This window comes from Bombina bombina, chromosome 2 (assembly GCF_027579735.1).
Source record: "Bombina bombina isolate aBomBom1 chromosome 2, aBomBom1.pri, whole genome shotgun sequence".
NCBI lineage: Eukaryota > Metazoa > Chordata > Amphibia > Anura > Bombinatoridae > Bombina > Bombina bombina.
In genome coordinates this window covers 5,708,656-5,731,960 of record NC_069500.1, presented here as the reverse complement: position 1 = coordinate 5,731,960, position 23,305 = coordinate 5,708,656, and the positions used below count along the sequence as shown (strand labels likewise).

The following is a 23,305-nucleotide window of genomic DNA, read 5'->3' as shown; positions in this document are numbered from 1 at the left end:
CCGGGCGTTCCAGGGGGGTATAGAGAAGGCATAATGTAGGTGTAGGCAGTATTAGAGAGTTAGAAGGATGTTCCAGGGGGAGTATAGGGAAGGCATGATATAGGTGTAGGCAGTATTAGAGAGTTAGCCGGATGTTCCAGGGGGGTATAGGGAAGGCATGATGTAGGTGTAGGCAGTATTAGAGAGTTAGCTAAGCATTCCAGGGGGAGTATAGGGAAGGTATGATGTAGGTGTAGGCAGTATTAGAGAGTTAGTCGGGCATTCCAGGGGGAGTATAGGGAAGGCATTTGTAGGTGTAGGCAGTATAAGAAAGTTTGCCGGGTGTTCCAGGGGGAGTATAGGGAAGGCATGATATAGGTGTAGGCAGTATTAGAGAGTTAGCCGGGCATTCCAGGGGGAGGTATAGGGAAGGCATGTGTAGGTGTAGGCAGTATTAGAGAGTTAGCCGGGCATTCCATGGGGAGTATAGGGAAGGCATGATGTAGGTGTAGGTGGTATTAGAGAGTTAGCCGGATGTTCCAGGGGGAGTATAGGGAAGACATAATGTAGGTGTAGGCAGTTTTAGAGAGTTAGCCGGGCATTCCAGGGGGAGTATAGGGAAGGCATGATGTAGGTGTAGGTGGTATTAGAGAGTTAGCCGGATGTTCCATGGGGAGTATAGGGAAGACATACTGTAGGTGTAGGCAGTATTAGAGAGTTAGCCGGGCATTCCAGGGGGAGTATAGGGAAAACATTATGTAGGTGTAGGCAGTATTAGAGAGTTAGCAGGGCGTTCCAGGGGGAATATAGGGAAGGCATGATGTATGTGTAGGCGGTATTAGAGAGTTAGCTGAATGTTCCAGGGGGAGTATAGGGAAGGCATGATGTAGGTGTAGGCGGTATTAGAGAGTTAGCCAAGCGTTCCAGGGGGAGTATAGGGAAGGCATGATGTAGGTGTAGGCAGTATCAGAGAGTTAGCCGGGCGTTCCAGGGGGAGTATAGGGAAGGCATGATGTAGGTGTAGGCAGTATTAGAGAGTTAGCCGGGCGTTCCAGGGGGAATATAGGAAAAGCATTATGTAGGTGTAGGCGGTCTGTTGGAGTTAGCCGGAGCATTCCCGTGGGAATATAGGGAAGGCATGATGTAGGTGTAGACATTCAGTCGGAGTTAGCCAGGACGTTCCAGGGGGAGTATAGGGAAGGAATGATGTAGGTGTAGGCAGTATTAGAGAGCTAACCAAGCGGGATTGGAACAGCCAATAGAATGCAAGCTCAATCCTATTGGCTGATTGCATCAGCCAATAGGATTGAAGCTCAATCCCATTGGCTGATTGCATCAGCCAATATGATTTTTTCACCTTTAATTCAAATTGGCTGATAGAATTCTATCTTGGATGACGTCACTTAAAGGAACCTTCATTCTTCAGCCGCCGTGGAAAGAAGAGGATGCTCTGCGCTGGATGTCTTGAAGATGGAGCCGCTCCGCGCCGGATGGATGAAGATAGAAGATGCCGTCTGGATGAAGACTTCTGCTGGCCTGGATGAAGACTTTGCCCCGCTTGGATGAAGACTTCGCCCCGCTTGGATGAAGACTTCGCGCCGCTTGGATGAAGACTTCTGCTGGCTTCGATGAGGACTTCTGCCGCTTCGTTGAGGACTTCTGCCGGCTTCGTTGAGGATGGATGTCGGGTCTTCAAAAATTGTAAGTTAATCTTAGGGGGTTAGTGTTAGGTTTTTTTAAGGGTTTATAGGGTGGGTTTTATTTTTAGCTTAGGGCTTTTGGGCACCGAAAAAGAGCTAAATGCCCTTTTAAGGGCAATGCCCATCCAAATGCCCCTTTCAGGGCAATGGAGAGCTTAGGTTTTATAGTTAGGATTTTATTTGGGGGGTTTGGTTGTGTGGGTGGTGGGTTTTACTGTTGGGGGGTTGTTTGTATTTTGTTTTTACAGGTAAAAGAGCTGATTTCTTTGGGGCAATGCCCTGCTAAAGGCCCTTTTAAGGACTATTGGTAGTTTAGGCTAGGGTTTTTTTATTTTGGGGGGCTTTTTATTTTGATAGGGCTATTAGATTAGGTGTAATTAGTTTAAATATCTGATAATTTCTTTTTTATTTTCTGTCATTTTGTGTTGTTTTTTTTTGTAATTAAGTTAATTGGATTTAATGTAATTTATTTAATTGTAGTGTAAGGTGAGTTGTTAGTGTAAGACAGGTTAGGTTTTATTTTACAGGTAAATTTGTATTTATTTTAGCTAGATAGTTAGTAAATAGTTAACTATTTACTAACTAGTCTACCTAGTTAAAATAAATACAACCTTGCCTGTGAAATAAAAATAAAACCTAAGCTAGCTACAATGTAACTATTAGTTATATTGTAGCTAGCTTAGGGTTTATTTTACAGGTAAGTATTTAGTTTTAAATAGGAATTATTTAGTTAATGATAGGAATGTTTTAGTAGATTTATTTTAATGTTAGGGTTAGACTTAGGGTTAGGTTAGGGGTTTATAACTTTAGTATAGTGGCGGGGACATGGGGGCAGCAAATTAGGGGTTAATAAATGTAGGTAGGTGGCGGTGATGTCGGGGGCGGCAGATTAGGGATTTTGCTCTACGCTCACTTCTTGCCTGCTAACGCCGGGTTTATGCAAAACTGTAATAGCAGCGCTATAGGGAGGTGAGCGGTGACAATAACATTGCAAGTTAGCACCGAGCCGCTCTTGACCGCAAAACTCGTAATCTAGCCGTTTGTTAGAACTGTATGAGAGACATATGGGGAGGTTTATTAGCCCTATAGTCAGTACTGTGTGAGAGACATATGGGGAGGTTTATTAACCCTATATTCAGTACTGTGTGAGAGACATATGGGGAGGTTTATTAGCCCTATAGTCAGTACTGTGTGAGAGACATATGGGGAGGTTTATTAGCCCTATAGTCAGTACTGTATAAGAGACATATGGGGAGGATTATTAACCCTATAGTCAGTACTGTATAAGAGACATATGGGGAGGTTTATTAGCCCTATAGTCAGTACTGTGTGAGAGACATATGGGGAGGTTTATTAGCCCTATAGTCAGTACTGTATAAGAGACATATGGGGAGGTTTATTAACCCTATAGTCAGTACTGTATAAGAGACATATGAGGAGGTTTATTAACCCTATAGTAAGTACTGTGTGAGAGACATATGGGGAGGTTTATTAACCCTATAGTCAGTACTGTATAAGAGACATATGGGGAGGTTTATTAGCCCTATAGTCAGTACTGTGTGAGATTCATATGGGGAGGTTTATTAGCCCTATAGTCAGTACTGTGTGAGTGACATATGGGGAGGTTTATTAGCCCTATAGTCAGTACTGTGTGAGTGACATATAAGGGGGTTTATTAACCCTATAGTCAGTACTGTGTGAGAGACATATGGGGAGGTTTATTAGCCCTATAGTCAGTACTGTGTGAGTGACATATAAGGGGGTTTATTAACCCTATAGTCAGTAATGTGTGAGAGACATATGGGGAGGTTTATTAACCCTATATTCAGTACTGTGTGAGAGGCATATGGGGAGGATTATTAACCCTATAGTAAGTACTGTGTGAGAGACATATGGGGAGGTTTATTAACCCTATAGTTAGTACTGTGTGAGAGACATATGGGGAGGTTTATTAACCCTATAGTCAGTACTGTGTGAGTGACATATGGGGAGGTTTATTAACCCTATAGTCAGTACTGTGTGAGAGACATATGGGGAGGTTTATTAACCCTATATTCAGTACTGTGTGAGTGACATATGGGGAGGTTTATTAACCCTATATTCAGTACTGTGTGAGAGACATATGGGGAGGTTTATTAACAATATATTCAGTACTGTGTGAGAGACATATGGGGAGGTTTATTAACCCTATAGTCAGTACTGTGTGAGAGACATATGAGGAGGTTTATTAGCCCTATAGTCAGTACTGTGTGAGAGACATATGAGGAGGTTTATTAACCCTATAGTCAGTACTGTGTGAGAGACATATGGGGAGGTTTATTAACCATATAGTCAGTACTGTGTGAGAGACATATGGGGAGGTTTATTAACCCTATAGTCAGTACTGTGTGAGAGACATATGGGGAGGTTTCTTAACCATATAGTCAGTGCTGTGTGACAGAGACATATGGGGAGGTTTATTAACCCTATAGTCAGTACTGTGTGAGAGACATATGGGGAGCTTTATTAGCCCTATAGTCAGTACTGTGTGAGAGACATATGGGGAGGTTTATTAGCTCTTTACGCAGTACTGTGTGAGTGACATATGAGGAGGTTTATTAACCCTATAGTCAGTACTGTGTGAGTGACATATGAGGAGGTTTATTAACCCTATAGTCAGTACTGTATAAGAGACATATGGGGAGGTTTATTAGCCCTATACTATAGTCAGTACTGTGTGAGTGACATATGGGGAGGTTTATTAACCTTATAGTCAGTGCTGTGTGAGAGACATATGAGGAGGTTTATTAACCCTATAGTCAGTGCTGTGTGAGAGACATATGGGGAGGTTTATTAACCCTATAGTCAGTACTGTGTGAGAGACATATGGGGAGGTTTATTAACCCTATAGTCAGTACTGTGTGAGAGACATATGGGGAGGTTTATTAACCCTATAGTCAGTACTGTGTAAGTGACACATGGGGAGGTTTATTAACCCTATAGTCAGTACTGGGTGAGAGACATATGGGGAGGTTTATTAACCCTATAGTCAGTACTGTGTGAGTGACATATGGGGAGGTTTATTAACCCTATAGTCAGTACTGTGTGAGTGACATATGGGGAGGTTTATTAACCCTATATTCAGTACTGTGTGAGAGACATATGAGGAGGTTTATTAACCCTATAGTCAGTACTGTGTGAGAGACATATGGGGAGGTTTATTAATCCTATAGTCAGTGCTGTGTGAGAGACATATGGGGAGGTTTATAAGCCCTATAGTAAGTACTGTGTGAGAGACATATGGGGAGGTTTATTAGCCCTATAGTCAGTACTGTGTGAGTGACATATGGGGAGGTTTATTAGCCCTATATTCAGTACTGTGTGAGAGACATATGGGGAGGTTTATTAGCCCTATAGTCAGTACTGTGTGAGTGACATATGAGGAGGTTTATAAGCCCTATATTCAGTACTGTGTGAGAGACATATGGGGAGGTTTATTAGCCCTATAGTCAGTACTGTGTGAGAGACATATGGGGAGGTTTATTAGCCCTATAGTCAGTACTGTGTGAGTGACATATGGGGAGGTTTATTAGCCCTATAGTCAGTACTGTGTGAGAGACATATGGGGAGGTTTATTAGCCCTATAGTCAGTACTGTGTGAGAGACATATGGGGAGGTTTATTAGCCCTATATTCAGTACTGTGTGAGAGACATATGGGGAGGTTTATTAACCCTAAAGTCAGTACTGTATAAGAGACATATGGGGAGGTTTATTAATCCTATAGTCAGTACTGTGTGAGAGACATATGGGGAGGTTTATTAACCCTATAGTCAGTACTGTGTGAGTGACATATGGGGAGGTTTATTAACCCTATAGTTAGTACTGTGTAAGAGACATATGGGGAGGTTTATTAGCCCTATAGTCAGTACTGTATAAGAGACATATGGGGAGGTTTATTAACCCTATAATCAGTACTGTATAAGAGACATATGTGGAGGTTTATTAGCCCTATAGTCAGTACTGTGTGAGAGATATATGGGGAAGTGTATTAGCCCTATAGTCAGTACTGTGTGAGAGACATATGGGGAGGTTTATTAACCCTATAGTCAGTACTGTGTGAGAGACATATGGGAAGGTTTATTAACCCTATAGTCAGTACTGTGTGAGTGACATATGGGGAGGTTAATTAACCCTATAGTCGGTACTGTGTGAGTGACATATGGGGAGGTTTATTAACCCTATAGTCAGTACTGTGTGAGAGACATATGGGGAGGTTTATTAACCCTATAGTCAGTACTGTGTGAGAGACATATGGGGAGGTTTATTAGCCCTATATTCAGTACTGTGTGAGAGACATATGGGGAGGTTTATTAATCCTATAGTCAGTGCTGTGTGAGAGACATATGGGGAGGTTTATTAACCCTATAGTCAGTACTGTGTGAGAGACATATGGGGAGGTTTATTAACCCTATAGTCAGTACTGTGTGTGAGTGACATATGGGGAGGTTTATTAACCCTATAGTCAGTACTGTGTGAGAGACATATGAGGAGGTTTATTAACCCTATAGTCAGTACTGTGTGAGAGACATATGGGGAGGTTTATTAACCCTATAGTCAGTACTGTGTGAGAGACATATGGGGGTATTAACCCTATAGGCAGTACTGTGTGAGAGACATATGGGGAGGTTTATTAACCCTATAGTCAGTACTGTATAAGAGACATATGGGGAGGTATATTAGCCCTATAGTCAGTACTGTGTGAGTGACATATGGGGAGGTTTATTAACCCTATAGTCAGTACTGTGTGAGTGACATATGGGGAGGTTTATTAACCCTATAGTCAGTACTGTGTGAGTGACATATGGGGAGGTTTATTAACCCTATAGTCAGTACTGTGTGAGAGACATATGAGGAGGTTTATTAACCCTAAAGTCAGTACTGTGTGAGTGACATATGGGGAGGTTTATTAACCCTATAGTCAGTACTGTGTGAGAGACATATGAGGAGGTTTATTAACCCTATAGTCAGTACTGTATAAGAGACATATGAGGAGGTTTATTAACCCTATAGTCAGTACTGTGTGAGTGACATATGGGGAGGTTTATTAACCCTATAGTCAGTACTGTGTGAGAGACATATGAGGAGGTTTATTAACCCTATAGTCAGTACTGTGTGAGAGACATATGAGGAGGTTTATTAACCCTATAGTCAGTACTGTGTGAGAGACATATGAGGAGGTTTATTAACCCTATAGTCAGTACTGTGTGACAGACATATGGGGAGGTTTATTAACCCTATACTCAGTACTGTGTGAGAGACATATGAGGAGGTTTATTAACCCTATAGTCAGTACTGTATAAGAGACATATGGGGAGGTTTATTAACCCTATAGTCAGTGCTGTGTGACAGAAACATGAGGAGGTTTATTAACCCTATAGTCAGTACTGTGTGAGAGACATATGGGGAGGTTTATTAACCCTATAGTCAGTACTGTGTGAGAGACATATGGGGAGGTTTATTAACCCTATAGTCAGTACTGTGTGAGAGACATATGGGGAGGTTTATTAACCCTATAGTCAGTACTGTGTAAGAGACATATGAGGAGGTTTATTAACCCTATAGTCAGTACTGTGTGAGAGACATATGGGGAGGTTTATTAACCCTATAGTCAGTACTGTGTGAGTGACATATGGGGAGGTTTATTAACCCTATAGTCAGTACTGTTAGAGTGACATATGGGGAGGTTTATTAACCCTATAGTCAGTACTGTGTGAGAGACATATAAGGGGGTTTATTAATCCTATAGTCAGTACTGTGTGAGAGACATATGAGGGGGTTTATTAATCCTATAGTCAGTACTGTGTGAGAGACATATGGGGAGGTTTATTAACCCTATAGTCAGTACTGTGTGAGAGACATATGGGGAGGTTTATTAACCCTATAGTCAGTACTGTGTAAGAGACATATGAGGAGGTTTATTAACCCTATAGTCAGTACTGTGTGAGAGACATATGGGGAGGTTTATTAACCCTATAGTCAGTACTGTGTGAGTGACATATGGGGAGGTTTATTAACCCTATAGTCAGTACTGTTAGAGTGACATATGGGGAGGTTTATTAACCCTATAGTCAGTACTGTGTGAGAGACATATAAGGGGGTTTATTAATCCTATAGTCAGTACTGTGTGAGAGACATATGAGGGGGTTTATTAATCCTATAGTCAGTACTGTGTGAGTGACATATAAGGGGGTTTATTAATCCTATAGTCAGTACAGACATATGAGGAGGTTTATTAACAGGTATTATTTACAGGTACAGTTTTTATTGAATACTATTTGAATACTGTGCTGTGCTAGTGTTAAACTAAATGTAGCACTATTGCACCTCTAATATTTGTTAGTTCAAACATGTTTTCAAGTTTTTAATAACACTGGCAAGTAAAAAGAAAGCTAAAACGTCCTTGTTTCACTTTAAGGCGGTTTTCACTTTACAGCGGTGCTCCGGTCCCTAACCCGCTGTATGAGCGGGGTATACCTGTATAATATCACATAAGTTTCATATCAAACTCACAGCTTCCGTGTGTGTCACAAGCGCATATCATCAGGTGTTACGCACATTATTAAACAATTGCTTTGCTATCAGCAGGGGTCTATTTATTATTCTTCCTGTAGCTCGTGCCATATTAACCCCTCAACTGCTGGTACTATAAGGAGAATTAATGAGTAACTATAGGATAGGTCACATTTAGTAGAAATTTCTATATAAGGATGAGGAATGTGTGTAGATATAACTGACAGACAAGATGAGCCGGCATTTCCCTAAAAAGGATATGACAGGAGACTTCATGTAGTTCTGATTAACCTCTCGTGTGCTCTGGCAGCAGATTAGTTTAGTATGAGAGGAGACAACTCTTGTGTCAGAGTTACTTGTGAGGCTGCTTGTCCCGGTGTGAGACCCCTGTCTGCGCATTACAGGGGGGTTATACCTTAAATCAGATGGGGAGACAGGGCTGAACCATAGCCCATCTACATACACAAGCCCCAAACGCTGCCAGTGCTGCAACTACATGTGTTTTTCACTAGATTCCATCACCTTTTTTAATATATTTTTTATCTACAGCTGTCATTATTGTTGGTCTTAATAGCAAAATACATTATGGGTGAACTGGGTGACGAGAGGTGTATTGGGAGATTATGGTGCAAGTAAGTTATGTTTGGTACCTTTATGTGTTTGTTATTTTTACAACACTTGGTGACAGAAACATGAGTACAAACATACATCTATTGTCACATTATCTCGCCTCTCTGGTCTAGCTATTGATCTGTGGTACCTGACCCTGGCCTGGCTACTGACTCTGTGGTTTGTTCCGTTACCTGACCCTGGCCTGACTACTGACTGTGATGTCTGTTCCATTACCTGACCCTGGCCTGACTACTGACTCTGTGGGTTTCTCCGTTACCTAACCTTGCCTGACTACTGACTCTGTGGTTTGCTCCCGTACCTGACCCTACTACTGACTCTGTGGTTTGCTCCATTACCTGACCCTGGCCTGACTACTGACTGTGCTGTCTGTTTCGGTACTTGACCCTGGCCTAACTATTGACTCTGTGGTATTCTCCGTTACCTGATCCTGGCCTGACTACTGACTGTGCTGTCTGTTCCAGTACCTCACCCTGGCCTGACTACTGACTCTGTGGTTTGCTTCGTTACCTGACCCTGGCCTGACTACTGACTCTGTGGTTTGCTTCGTTACCTGACCCTGGCCTGACTACTGACTCTGTGGTTTGCTCCCGTACCTGACCCTGACCTGACTACTGACTCCGTGGTTTGTTCCGTTACTTGACCCTGGCCTGACTTCTGACTGTGCTGTCTGTTCCGGTACCTGACCCTGACTTGACTACTGACTCTGTGGTTTGCTCCGGTACCTGACCCTGGCCTGAATACTGATTCTGCTGTCTGCTCCGGTACCAGACCCTGGCCTGACTACTGACTCTGCGGTCTGCTCTGATACCTGACCCTGACCTGACTACTGACTCTGCAGTCTGTTTCCGGTATTTAACTCCAGTCACGGAGTGTATACCAGGCTAATGTAAATAATGATTTACATTTTAGTTTTGTATTGTTAAGTATCGCTAGTTAAAGAATAGCACATTGTTGTAATGTAGGAACATCCCTGTATAGCTTTCATTACCTATATAGGATACACATCTGTATAGATCTCCTAGCCTATATAACATACACCCCTGTATAGCTCTCATTACTTATATAACATACACATCTGCATAGATCTCAATAACTATATAACACACATCTCTATATAACTCTCATTACCTATATAGCACACACCCCGGTATAGACCTCATTACCTATATCACCCGCCCAATGTAGAGACCTCATCAACTATATAAAACACACCCCTGTATAGCTCTCATTAAAGATATAACACACACCCCTGTATAGCTCTCATTAAAGATATAACACACATCCCTGTATAGCGCTCATTAACTATATAACACACATCCCAGTATAGCACGTATTACTTATTAAACACACATCCATGTATAGCTCTTATTAACTACATAACACATACCCCTGTATAGCTCTCATTACCTATATAACACACACCCCTGTATAGCTCTCATTACCTATATAACACACACCCCTGTATAGCTCTCATTACCTATATGACACACACCCCTGTATAGCTCTCATTACCTATATAACACACACCCCTGTATAGCTCTCATTACCTATATAACACACACCCCTGTATAGCTCTCATTACCTATATAACACACACCCCTGTATAGCTCTCATTACCTATATGACACACACCCCTGTATAGCTCTCATTACCTATATGACACACACCACTGTATAGACCTTGTTACATTTATCACATACGCCCCTGTATAAACCGTATTACATACATAACAGATCTCTGTATAGCTCTCCTTACTTTTATAAAACACATCTCTGTACAGACCTCATTACTTATATAACAAACACCCCTGTATAGCTCTCATTACTTATATAACAAACACCCCTGTATAGACCTCATTACCTATATAACAAACACCCCTGTATAGACCTTATTACCTATATAACAAACACCCCTGTATAGACCTCATTACCTATATAACACACACCCCTGTATAGCTCTCATTAGCTATATAACAAACACCCCTGTATAGACCTCATTACCTATATAACACACACCTCTGTATAGCTCTCATTACCTACATAACACACACCTCTGTATAACTCTCATTACCTATATAACACACACCCCTGTATAGCTCTCATTACCTACATAACACACACCTCTGTATAACTCTCATTACCTATATAACACACACCTCTGTATAGCTCTCATTACCTATATAACACACACCTCTGTATAACTCTCATTACCTATATAACAAACACCCCTGTATAGCTCTCATTACTTATATAACAAACACCCCTGTATAGACATCATTAGCTATATAACAAACACCCCTGTATAGACCTCATTACCTATATAACAAACACCCCTGTATAGACCTCATTACCTATATAACACACACCCCCGTATAGCTCGTATTACCTATATAACAAACACCCCTGTATAGACCTCATTACCTATATAACACACACCCCTGTATAGCTTTCATTAGCTATATAACACACACCCCTGTATAGCTCTCATTACCTATATAACATACACCCCTGTATAGCTCTCATTAGCTATATAACACACACCCCTGTATAGACCTCATTACCTATATAACACACACCCCTGTATAGCTCTCATTACCTATATAACATACACCCCTGTATAGACCTCATTACCTATATAACACACACCCCTGTATAGACCTCATTACCTATATAACACACACCCCTGTATAGACCTCATTACCTATATAACACACACCCCTGTATAGCTCTCATTAGCTATATAACAAACACCCCTGTATAGACCTCATCACCTATATAACACACACCTCTGTATAGCTCTCATTAGCTATATATCACAGCTTTACGCTCCTTTATTGCAGGTGTTAGACTTTTTTCAGCCAGCTCTCCCCATTGATGTCTATGGGGAAATGGTGCACAAGCACGTAAAACCAGCTCTGGTATTGGAGTGCGGTATGTAGCTCAATTTTGCTCTACGCTCACTTCTTGCCTGCTAACGCCGGGTTTATGCAAACCTGTAATAGCAGCGCTATAGGGAGGTAAGCGGTGACAATAACTTTGCAAGTTAGCACCGAGCCGCTATTAACCGCAAAACTCATAATCTAGCCGTTTGTCAGAACTGTATGAGAGACATATGGGGAGGTTTATTAACCCTATAGTCAGTACTGTGTGAGTGACATATGGGGAGGTTTATTAACCCTATAGTCAGTACTGTGTGAGAGACATATGGGGAGGTTTATTAACCCTATAGTCAGTACTGTGTGAGTGACATATGGGGAGGTTTATTAACCCTATAGTCAGTACTGTGTGAGTGACATATGGGGAGGTTTATTAACCCTAAAGTCAGTACTGTGTGAGAGACATATGGGGAGGTTTATTAACCCTAAAGTCAGTACTGTGTAAGAGACATATGGGGAAGTTTATTAGCCCTATAGTCAGTACTGTGTGAGAGACATATGAGGAGGTTTATTAACCCTAAAGTCAGTACTGTGTGAGAGACATATGGGGAGGTTTATTAACCCTATAGTCAGTACTGTGTGAGTGACATATGGGAAGGTTTATTAACCCTAAAGTCAGTACTGTGTGAGAGACATATGAGGAGGTTTATTAACCCTAAAGTCAGTACTGTGTGAGAGACATATGGGGAGGTTTATTAACCCTATAGTCAGTACTGTATAAGAGACATATGGGGAAGTTTATTAGCCCTATAGTCAGTACTGTGTGAGAGACATATGAGGAGGTTTATTAACCCTATAGTCAGTACTGTGTGAGAGACATATGGGGAGGTTTATTAACCCTATAGTCAGTACTGTGTGAGTGACATATGGGAAGGTTTATTAACCCTATAGTCAGTACTGTGTGAGAGACATATGGGGAGGTTTATTAACCCTATAGTCAGTACTGTGTGAGAGACATATGGGGAGGTTTATTAACTCTATAGTCAGTACTGTGTGAGCAGGGCCGCCATCAGGGGGTGACAGGGGTGACTCCTGTCAGGGGCCCAATGGGCTAGGGGGGCCCCATGAGGCAAGAACTTTAAAAAAAAAAATTTGGCAGCCACCAGTGGGTACTACAGCAGAGTACTAATTGAGCATGGGAAATGTTATTACAAGGACTAAAGTATTAGCATTTGAGAGGATTTCTGAGTGTGCACGAAACCGCTATGCACAGTGTGAGACAGACTTGGCACTTTGTTTGTAGAGCGTGTGCCTGAGTCAGAACGGCTGATCACTTTCATTTGCAGAGGAGGTAGGAATTACTTAGCAAATGTTTTTTATTTTTTTGTGCAATTTAAGATTGTAACTTTAGTGTGGTAGTAGTTGTATGGTGGGGCCAGGGGTCCATAAAAACACATTTTTTTTTAGCAGCAGTGTATTTATGATTATTTGACAATGCTGTAGAAATTCTATATTTAAAACCATGCAGAAATGTTTCCTCCTCAATACACAAATGATATATTACATTCCAGTTTACTGCCCCTTTATGCAAGGGCTTTCCAGATACAAGGAGGCATTTTATCTAAGATTTTTACATCTGCATAACATGTTATACTCTCAGACTTAGATTGCTCAGTGTTGGAAATGAGACAGGTTAACTTAAAACTGTTCAGTTTACTCTACAGCTGACTTAATTTTGAAATGCATACCAACAAGCCTAAATTGCATTTAACCAGATCTAATGGTATGAGTACCACAGCTTATGGTTCCACCAAGACCATATAGAGTACAGCATTTTCAAAATCCACAAGTAGAGCTGACATATGGGAACATTTGTACGCTATATTTGAAGTGGTGCTCTTGGTTGGGAAAAATGGGGAAAATATGAAACAAACATATGTCAACCTTTTAAAAGTAATTTTCTTCATCTAGCCATCTACCCAGATCATTATTGTACAATTTTGAATTCACAGAATTATTTTTGATTGCACATTTACAAATATGATTCTTTAAAAAGTGATCTCTTAATTTCTGCATTTTTTTTTATCATGCATGTCACACACTGTTGATTTAGGGGATGCAAGGTGCATAAATGTTTCCTCCTGTGAGTGTTTCTGTGGGTGTCTGTGTTTATGTCTTTGTGCTTTGGTTTGTGTCTCTATGAGTGTGTATGTATTTTTTTTCTGTTGGTATCTCTGTGAGTGTGGGTGTGTATGTATTTGTGCATTTTCTGTGGATGTCTGTGAGGGTGTGTGCATATGTCTTTGAGCTTTTTCTATGGGTGTCTCTGTGAGGGTGGGTGTGTATGTCTGTGTTTTTTGTGGATGTCTCTGTGAGGGTGTGTGTCTGTGTGTGTGTGTATGTATGTCTGTGTTTTCTGTGTATGTCTCTGGGAGGGTGTGTATTTTCTGTGGGTGTCTCTGTGAGGGTGTGTGTATGTCTTTCTGTGGGTGTCTCTGTGTGTGTATGTCTTTGTGTGTTTTCTGAGGCTGTCTCTGTTGGTGTTTCCTTGGGTGTATGTGCAAGTTTGAGTGTGTGTGTGTGTCCATTGTCTGTTCCTTTTTAGGACATTTTGACCTTACTACTGATTATTCACATCTTTCTACAGACTTTGAGACTAATGAGACCTTTCCGGAAGTCACCTAATCCACCATTTAACCTTTAAATTATTGTTTAGGCAGTTCAGGGCCCTTCCTTTCAGCCACTGCATGCTGTTGTCATCATTTAGTTGGCATCTTCCTTTACAAAAAGATAATCAGAACTCCATATTTTGTTTTCTAAATCTCCTTTTTTTTACAAAACTGTAGTTTACCTCATTACTTGTCAGGTCAATCTAAACAAGTGCTAAGTGTCTGTTTGGGTGTCTGTGTCTGAGTTTCTTTGCGTGTTTGATAGATTGTCTATATGTGAACCCTTATGTGTGAGTGTGTGTGTATGTTTCAGTGTATGTTATTACATTTACAACATTTCCAAGTTTAAATAGACACTTAAGAATAAAGTGCATATACGTTTTAATCACTTGGTCAAAAATTGCACATGTTAAGGGGGGGGGGGGGCTGAGCAATGGTTAAGTCAGGGGCCCCAAAATTTCTAGTGGCGGCCCTGTGTGTGAGTGACATATGGGGAGGTTTATTAACCCTATAGTCAGTACTGTGTGAGAGACATATGGGGAGGTTTATTAACCCTATAGTCAGTACTGTGTGAGAGACATATGGGGAGGTTTATTAGCCCTATAGTCAGTACTGTGTGAGAGACATATGGGGAGGTTTATTAACCCTATAGTCAGTACTGTGTGAGTGACATATGGGGAGGTTTATTAACCCTATAGTCAGTACTGTGTGAGAGACATATGGGGAGGTTTATTAACCCTATAGTCAGTACTGTGTGAGTGACATATGGGGAGGTTTATTAGCCCTATAGTCAGTACTGTATGAGAGATATATGGGGAGGTTTATTAGCCCTATAGTCAGTACTGTGTGAGAGAAATATGGGGAGGTTTATTAGCCCAATAGTCAGTACTGTGTGAGAGACATATGGGGAGGTTTATTAACCCTATAGTCAGTACTGTGTGAGAGACATATGGGGAGGTTTATTAACCCTATAGTCAGTACTGTGTAAGAGACATATGGGGAGGTTTATTAACCCTATAGTTAGTACTGTGTGAGAGACATATGGGGAGGTTTATTAGCCCTATAGTCAGTACTGTGTGAGTGACATATGGGGAGGTTTATTAACACTATAGTCAGTACTGTGTGAGTGACATATAAGGGGGTTTATTAATCCTATAGTCAGTACTGTGTGAGAGACATATGAGGGGGTTTATTAATCCTATAGTCAGTACTGTGTGAGTGACATATAAGGGGGTTTATTAATCCTATAGTCAGTACTGTGTGAGAGACATATGAGGGGGTTTATTAATCCTATAGTCAGTACTGTGTGAGTGACATATAAGGGGGTTTATTAATCCTATAGTCAGCACTGTGTGAGTGACATATAAGGGGGCTTATTAATCCTATAGTCAGTACTGTGTGAGAGACATATGGGGAGGTTTATTAATCCTATAGTCAGTACTGTGTGAGTGACATATAAGGGGGTTTATTAATCCTATAGTCAGTACTGTGTGAGAGACATATGAGGAGGTATATTAACCCTATAGTCAGTACTGTGTAAGTGACATATGGGGAGGTTTATTAACCCTATAGTCAGTACTGTGTGAGAGACATATGGGGAGGTTTATTAACCCTATAGTCAGTACTGTGTGAGAGAAATATGGGGAGGTTTATTAGCCCAATAGTCAGTACTGTGTGAGAGACATATGGGGAGGTTTATTAACCCTATAGTCAGTACTGTGTGAGAGACATATGGGGAGGTTTATTAACCCTATAGTCAGTACTGTGTAAGAGACATATGGGGAGGTTTATTAACCCTATAGTTAGTACTGTGTGAGAGACATATGGGGAGGTTTATTAGCCCTATAGTCAGTACTGTGTGAGTGACATATGGGGAGGTTTATTAACACTATAGTCAGTACTGTGTGAGTGACATATAAGGGGGTTTATTAATCCTATAGTCAGTACTGTGTGAGAGACATATGAGGGGGTTTATTAATCCTATAGTCAGTACTGTGTGAGTGACATATAAGGGGGTTTATTAATCCTATAGTCAGTACTGTGTGAGAGACATATGAGGGGGTTTATTAATCCTATAGTCAGTACTGTGTGAGTGACATATAAGGGGGTTTATTAATCCTATAGTCAGCACTGTGTGAGTGACATATAAGGGGGCTTATTAATCCTATAGTCAGTACTGTGTGAGAGACATATGGGGAGGTTTATTAATCCTATAGTCAGTACTGTGTGAGTGACATATAAGGGGGTTTATTAATCCTATAGTCAGTACTGTGTGAGAGACATATGAGGAGGTATATTAACCCTATAGTCAGTACTGTGTAAGTGACATATGGGGAGGTTTATTAACCCTATAGTCAGTACTGTGTGAGAGACATATGGGGAGGTTTATTAACCCTAAAGTCAGTACTGTGTGAGAGACATATAGGGGAGTTTTATTAACCCTATCGTCAGTGCTGTGTGAGAGACATATGGGGAGGTTTATTAACCCTATAGTCAGTACTGTGTGAGAGACATATGAGAAGGTTTATTAACCCTATAGTCAGTACTGTGTGAGTGACATATGAGGAGGTATATTAACCCTATAGTCAGTACTGTGTAAGTGACATATGGGGAGGTTTATTAACCCTATAGTCAGTACTGTGTGAGAGACATATGGGGAGGTTTATTAACCCTAAAGTCAGTACTGTGTGAGAGACATATAGGGGAGTTTTATTAACCCTATCGTCAGTGCTGTGTGAGAGACATATGGGGAGGTTTATTAACCCTATAGTCAGTACTGTGTGAGAGACATATGAGAAGGTTTATTAACCCTATAGTCAGTACTGTGTGAGTGACATATGAGGAGGTTTATTAACTGTTTACTCAGTACTGTGTGAGTGACATATGGGGAGGTTTATTAACCCTATAGTCAGTACTGTATAAGAGACATATGGGGAGGTTTATTAACCCTACAGTCAGTACTGTGTAAGAGACATATGGGGAGGTTTATTAACCCTATAGTCAGTACTGTATGAGAGACATATGGGGAAGGTTTATTAACCCTATACTCAGTACTGTGTAAGTGACATATGGGGAGGTTTATTAACCCTATAGTCAGCACTGTGTGAGAGACATATAGGGGAGTTTTATTAACCCTATAGTCAGTACTGTGTGAGACATATGGGGAGGTTTATTAACCCTATAGTCAGCACTGTGTGAGTGACAAATTGGGAGGTTTATTAACCCTATACTTAGTACTGTGTGAGAGACATATGAGGAGGTTTATTAACCCTATAGTCAGTACTGTATAAGAGACATATGGGGAGGTTTATTAATCCTATAGTCAGTGCTGTGTGACAGAAACATGAGGAGGTTTATTAACCCTATAGTCAGTACTGTTAGAGTGACATATGGGGAGGTTTATTAGCCCTATAGTCAGTACTGTGTGAGAGACATATGAGGAGGTTTATTAACCCTAAAGTCAGTACTGTGTGAGAGACATATGGGGAGGTTTATTAGCCCTAAAGTCAGTACTGTATGAGTGACATATGAGGAGGTATATTAACCCTAAAGTCAGTACTGTGTGAGTGACATATGGGGAGGTTTATTAGCCCTATAGTCAGTACTGTGTGAGAGACATATGAGGAGGTTTATTAATCCTATAGTCAGTACTGTGTGAGAGACATATGAGGAGGTTTATTAACCCTAAAGTCAGTACTGTTTGAGAGACATATGGGGAGGTTTATTAGCCCTATAGTCAGTACTGTGTGATTGACATATGGGAAGGTTTATTAACCCTATAGTCAGTACTGTGTGAGAGACATATGGGGAGGTTTATTAACCCTATAGTCAGTACTGTGTGAGAGACATATGAGAAGGTTTATTAACCCTATAGTCAGTACTGTGTGAGTGACATATGAGGAGGTTTATTAACTGTTTACTCAATACTGTGTGAGTGACATATGGGAAGGTTTATTAACCCTATAGTCAGCACTGTGTGAGAGACATATAGGGGAGTTTTATTAACCCTATAGTCAGCACTGTGTGAGTGACAAATTGGGAGGTTTATTAACCCTATACTCAGTACTGTGTGAGAGACATATGAGGAGGTTTATTAACCCTATAGTCAGTACTGTATAAGAGACATATGGGAAGGTTTATTAACCCTATAGTCAGTACTGTGTGACAGAAACATGAGGAGGTTTATTAACCCTATAGTCAGTACTGTGTGAGAGACATATAGGGGAGTTTTATTAACCCTATAGTCAGTGCTGTGTGAGAGACATATGAGGAGGTTTATTAACCCTATAGTCAGTACTGTGTGAGAGACATATGAGGAGGTTTATTAACCCTATAGTCAGTACTGTGTGAGTGACATATGGGGAGGTTTATTAACCCTATAGTCATTACTGTGTGAGAGACATATGGGGAGGTTTATTAACCCTATAGTCAGTACTGTGTGAGAGACATATGGGGAGGTTTATTAACCCTATAATCAGTACTGTGTGAGAGACATATGAGGAGGTTTATTAACAGGTATTATTTACAGGTACAGTTTTTATTGAATACTAATTTAATACTGTACTGTGCTAGTGTTAAACTAAATGTATCACTATTGCACCCCTAATATTTGTTAGTTCAAACATGTTTTCAAGTGAAAAGAAAGCTAAAATGTCCTTGTTTCACTTTAAGGCGGTTTTCACTTTACAGCGGTGCTCCGGTCCCTAACCCGCTGTATGAGCGGGGTATACCTGTATAATATCACATAAGTTTCATATCAAACTCACAGCTTCCGTGTGTGTCACAAGCGCATATCATCAGGTGTTACGCACATTATTAAACAATTGCTTTGCTATCAGCAGGGGTCTATTTATTATTCTTCCTGTAGCTCGTGCCATATTAACCCCTCAACTGCTGGTACTATAAGGAGAATTAATGAGTAACTATAGGATAGGTCACATTTAGTAGAAATTTCTATATAAGGATGAGGAATGTGTGTAGATATAACTGACAGACAAGATGAGCCGGCATTTCCCTAAAAAGGATATGACAGGAGACTTCATGTAGTTCTGATTAACCTCTCGTGTGCTCTGGCAGCAGATTAGTTTAGTATGAGAGGAGACAACTCTTGTGTCAGAGTTACTTGTGAGGCTGCTTGTCCCGGTGTGAGACCCCTGTCTGCGCATTACAGGGGGGTTATACCTTAAATCAGATGGGGAGACAGGGCTGAACCATAGCCCATCTACATACACAAGCCCCAAACGCTGCCAGTGCTGCAACTACATGTGTTTTTCACTAGATTCCATCACCTTTTTTAATATATTTATTATCTACAGCTGTCATTATTGTTAGTCTTAATAGCAAAATACATTATGGGTGAACTGGGTGACGAGAGGTGTATTGGGAGATTATGGTGCAAGTAAGTTATGTTTGGTACCTTTATGTGTTTGTTATTTTTACAACACTTGGTGACAGAAACATGAGTACAAACATACATCTATTGTCACATTATCTCACCTCTCTGGTCTAGCTATTGATCTGTGGTACCTGACCCTGGCCTGGCTACTGACTCTGTTGTTTGCTCCCATACCTGACCCTGGCCTGACTACTGACTGTGATGTCTGTTCCATTACCTGAACCTGGCCTGACTACTGACTCTGTGGTTTGCTCCCGTACCTGACCCTGACCTGACTACTGACTCCGTGGTTTGTTCCGTTACTTGACCCTGGCCTGACTACTGACTGTGCAGTCTGTTCTGGTACCTGAACCTGGCTTGACTACTGACTGTGCTGTCTGTCCCGGTACCTGATCCTGGCCTGACTACAGACTGTGCTGTCTGTTCCGGTACCTGACCCTGACTTGACTACTGACTCTGTGGTTTGCTCCGGTACCTGACCCTGGTCTGACTGCTGACTCTGCGGTCTGCTCTGATACCTGACCCTGACCTGACTACTGACTCTGCGGTCTGTTTACGGTATTTAACTCCAGGCACGGAGTGTATACCAGGCTAATGTAAATAATGATTTACATTTTAGTTTTGTATTTTTAAGTATCGCTAGTTAAAGAATAGCACATTTTTGTAATGTAGGAATATCCCTGTATAGCTTTCATTACCTATATAGGATACACATCTGTATAGATCTCCTAGCCTATATAACATACACCCCTGTATAGCTCTCATTACTTATATAACATACACATCTGCATAGATCTCAATAACTATATAACACACCCGTGTGTAGCTTTCATTACCTATATAGGATACACATCTGTATAGATCTCCTAACCTATATAACATACACCCCTGTATAGCTCTACATACCCCTGTATAGCTCTCATTACCTATATAACACACACCCCTGTATAGCTCTTATTAACTACATACCACACACCCCTGTATAGCTCTCATTGCCTATATGACACACACCCCTGTATAGCTCTCATTACCTATATACCACACACCTCTGTATAGACCTTATTACATTTATCACATACGCCTCTGTATAAACCATATTACATACATAACAGATCTGTGTATAGCTCTCCTTACTTTTATAAAACACATCTCTGTACAGACCTCATTACCTATATAACATACACCCCTGTATAGCTCTCATTACCTATATAACAAACATCTCTGTATGGCTCTCCTTACTTTTATAAAACACATCTCTGTACAGACCTCATTACTTATATAACAAACACCCCTGTATAGCGCTCATTACTTATATAACTAACACCCCTGTATAGCTCTCATTACTTATATAACAAACACCCCTGTATATCTCTCATTACCTATATAACACACCCCTGTATAGCTCTAATTACCTACATAACACACCCCTGTATAGCTCTCATTACCTATATAACACACACCCCTGTATAGCTCTCAAAACCTATATAACACACACCGCTGTATAGCTCTCATTACCTATATAACACACACCCCTGTATAGCTTTCATTACCTATATAACACACACCCCTGTATAGCTCTCATTAGCTATATAACACACACCCCTGTATAGCTCTCATTAGCTATATAACACACACCCCTGTATAGCTCTCATTAGCTATATAACACACACCCCTGTATAGACCTTATTACCTATACAACACACACCCCTGTATAGCTCTTATAACCTATACAACACACACCCCTGTATAGCTCTCATTACCTAAATAATACACACCCCTGTATATCTCTCATTACCTACATAACACACACCCATGTATAGCTCTCAATACCTATATAACACACACCCCTTTATAGCTCTTATTACCTATATAACACACCCACCTGTATATCTCTCAATACCTATATAACACACACCCCTGTATAGCTCTTATTACTTATATGAAAAAGGGTGTGTGTACAAGCGCTAAGGTAATCCCCAAGCTGTATCCAAACAGAGATCCTAACCAACCTCCAAAAAATATGCACAAGTAGTAAGAAGTGAATACAGCGCCAACAAGAGGCCAAGGGATAAATATACTCACAGAGAGATAAAAGAAGAAGATTATTTAATGAACCATGTTAAAAAGCATCAGTAATAAAAGACTATATATAAAAAATGTAAAAAGCACATATAAATAAAATTACAAATACAGGAATATCTTACAGAAGCGGCTCAAAGGGCCAAAGCTGATAATTACAATAAAAACAGAGGTAATAACAGGTGATCAGTGTGAGTGGTACACCAGAATAAGAGTGTATACTAATAAAACAGAATTAGCCTAAGTACAACTGTAGCAAGTGCATCAAGCAAAAAACTGCAGTGCATTTTTCTATTTTTTGGAACACTATTTTTCTAACACTAATTTTGAACACTATTGTTTGTATTATTGTTTATTAGTTTTTTGCTTGATGCACTTGTTATAGTTGTACTTAGGCTAATTCTGTTTTATTAGTATACACTCTTATTCTGGTGTACCACTCACACTGATCACCTGTTATTACCTCTGTTTTTATTGTAATTATCAGCTTTGGCCCTTTGAGCCGCTTCTGTAAGATATTCCTGTATTTGTAATTTTATTTCTATGTGCTTTTTACATTTTTTATATATAGTCTTTTATTACTGATGCTTTTTAACATGGTTCATTAAATAATCTTCTTCTTTTATCTCTCTGTGAGTATATTTATCCCATGGCCTCTTGTTGGCGCTGTATTTACTTCTTATTACTTCTTATTACTTATATAACACACCTCTGTATTGCTCTCATTACCTATATAACACACACCCCTGTATAGCTCTTATTACCTATATAACACACACCCCTGTATAGCTCTTATTACCTATATAACACACACCCCTGTATAGCTCTCATTACCTATATAACACACACCCCTGTATAGCTCTTATTACCTATATAACACACACCCCTGTATAGCTCTCATTACCTATATAACACACACCCCTGTATAGCTCTCAATACCTATATAACACACACCCCTGTATAGCTCTTATTACCTATATAACACACACCCCTGTATAGCTCTCATTACCTATATAACACACACCCCTGTATAGCTCTCAATACCTATATAACACACACCCCTGTATAGCTCTTATTACCTATATAACACACACCCCTGTATAGCTCTCATAACCTATATAACACACACACCCCTGTATAGCTCTCAATACCTATATAACACACACCCCTGTATAGCTCTTATTACCTATATAACACACACCCCTGTATAGCTCTCAATACCTATATAACACACACCCCTGTATAGCTCTTATTACCTATATAACACACACCCCTGTATAGCTCTTATTACCTATATAACACACACCCCTGTATAGCTCTCATAACCTATATAACACACACACCCCTGTATAGCTCTCAATACCTATATAACACACACCCCTGTATAGCTCTTATTACCTATATAACACACACCCCTGTATAGCT

The 23,305-nt window shown here is 40.4% G+C and overlaps 1 protein-coding gene across 1 annotated transcript in view; it reads right to left on the bottom strand.

Moving 5' to 3' along the window:
* Positions 1-23,305, bottom strand: part of LOC128650467 (atrial natriuretic peptide receptor 2-like) — a 570,608-nt gene that overhangs the window by 79,471 nt on the left and 467,832 nt on the right.